Source organism: Nelumbo lutea, chromosome 6 (assembly GCF_056320005.1).
Source record: "Nelumbo lutea isolate HS-2025 chromosome 6, American lotus-T2T, whole genome shotgun sequence".
NCBI lineage: Eukaryota > Viridiplantae > Streptophyta > Magnoliopsida > Proteales > Nelumbonaceae > Nelumbo > Nelumbo lutea.
Window position 1 is genome coordinate 56,454,209 of NC_142689.1, and position 2,329 is coordinate 56,456,537.

Genomic DNA, 2,329 nt, shown 5'->3' on the forward strand with positions numbered 1-2,329 from the left:
ATCAGGTGGGCCCCACCCTACTGCTGCTGCTGGGCGGTGCATGCGTCTCACGATGCTTCTGCTGTGCGGTGCATGCTATTGCCGTGCGGTGCGTGCTACTGCCGTGAGGTGCGTGCTGCTGCCATGCGGTGCGTGCTGTACACTGCCAGGCGGTGCATGCTGCGTGTTGCCAGGCGGTGCGTGCGCGCTGTCGGGTGGTGCATTCTGCTGTGTGGCACTGCCGGGCAGTGTGTGCTGCGTGCTGCGTGCTGCCAGGCGGTGCGTGCTGCTGTGCGGCTCTGTCGGGCGATGCCTACTACTGTGCGGCCTGCTGCCTATGACTGCGCTGCAGTGCATTGCCGGTCGGTGTGTCCATAACATCACACCCCTCCTGGACCACGAGCTTGTCTTCAAGCTCGAATTCCGGATACGTGGCTTGGAACTCTGCCAATGGATCAAACGGCTGCACACTATCTCTCAGTCCACCAACAGCATGAACAACAAGGACTGCCCCGTAGCTCAGTGCATAAAGCTGGTTCAGTCCACATGGCTCAAATCTAGAAGGCATGAGTAGGATGTCTGCACCAGCAGTTATTCGATGGGCCATTTTCATAGAGGAACCAACCCAACCCCTGACTTTGTTATGGTGTTGACTCTCAAAATGTTTGAGAAGCTATTCCCGATTAGGTCTCCCAGTGCCCAACATGACTAGTTGCACATCCTGGTTCACCATCCAAGGAATGGACTCAGCTACGAGATCAACACCTTTCTGATGGTCAAGCCTGCCAATGAACCCAATCAGAGGAACATTCTCCCGAAGAGGAAGACCAAGCTCCCTCTGTAGAGCTTCTTTGCATTGAGGCTTGCCAGTCTGAAGAGTCTCCGCAGAGTAATTGGTGTAGCCATCCAATGCCAGGTAAACATCTAACTGTGGGTTCCCTTCATTTGCATCAATCCCATTCACTATGTCCTTCAGCTTCCAATCAAACTCATTTATTATTTGATGCAGACCCCAGCCACCTTCTTTAGTTTTCAGCTCCCAGGCGTAACCATGGCTTACAGTGACTACACGATCTGCTGCTCTCAGGTCAGTTGCAAGGACATTGAAGTGTTCCCCACCTCCTGGGTCATGTAGTTTGAAGTAGTTTTGTGGAAGATCCACATAACGAAAATCACGTACTAGACCATGACCCCAGTGTGCTATGTTGTGGATCACAGGAACGTACTGGATATACTTACAGAAGAGAACCTCAAGAGCAGCCTCCTTATCTTGCCCATCCACCTTATATCTCTTGCGCACTCCTGTTTCTTGGGCTTCTACACAGTTACCATACCGTGGTACCACAACCATAACTATATGTCCATGCCGAGCCAAAGCCTTCGGTAAAGTCCCAACAACATCGCCAAGCCCACCTGTCTTCAACCAAGGAGCGCATTCTGTAGGTACCAATATAATGTTCGTGACATTGTCCCCGGCCAAAGGAGGAGACTTTATAGTTTCATCCTCTGTGCACTGATCCTTGGAAATAACTGCGGCTGTAGGGGCAGCGATCTGCTGTTTGTTGGATGCCTCTACCCAGTCCGGTCGGCGACTGTTTGTATTGGCGATTCCCTCAGAACTCCTTTCTTTGTTGCAGAGGAATGCTTCTAGCCGACGTCGCAGCTCCCGGACATCTTTCTTGACTTCATGAACCTCCATGCTGGTTTCTGCTAGCCTATGCTCCAGTTCACTAACCTGGGATGATAGCTGCTCCATATCGCCCGTGACGTTTGGCTCTGATACCAGAATGTTATGAGCCCGCACATAGGATCTCGTCACAGGTCGGTCCACGGGGAGAACCTCTTGCTTTCCCTTGTGCCTTCCCTTGCGTGCATAACCTATTGTGGAAAACTGAATGGGTGATTTGCCCAAGAGACCACCCAAACTCTCTGAATGGGTGATTTGTCCAAGAGACCACCCAAACTCTCCTCACTCTTTTCTTGACTGGAAAACTGAATGCTTTATTTCAACTCGTAGCTCCTTAAATAGGAGATTACAAAAGGGAATTCCTTGTTGGATTCGGCTAGGCTACAGTAATCCAACTCAAACTCAAACTCCTAATTACCTACTCCTAATAGTAACACAACTCTTACTTAGGATAAGATAAGATAAGGGATAAGGGATAAGGGAGGGTGAAGCTGGCGGCGAGTTGGTGAGTAGAGTGTGGACCCACCCTGATGAGTTGTCATGTGGGCCCCACCCTACTGCTGCTATCGGGCGGTGCACGTGTCTCGCGGTGCTACTGCTGTGCGGTGCGTGCTGCTGTCGTGCGGTGCATGCTGCGCATTGCTGGGCAGTGCATGCTGTGTG

General features: G+C 51.6%; 1 pseudogene; it reads right to left on the minus strand.

Annotated features, from left to right (window-relative positions):
* Positions 1 to 295: 295 nt before the first annotated feature.
* On the minus strand, positions 296 to 1,735 carry LOC148848984 (granule-bound starch synthase 2, chloroplastic/amyloplastic pseudogene; annotated as a pseudogene).
* Between the last annotated feature and the right edge of the window lie 594 nt (positions 1,736 to 2,329).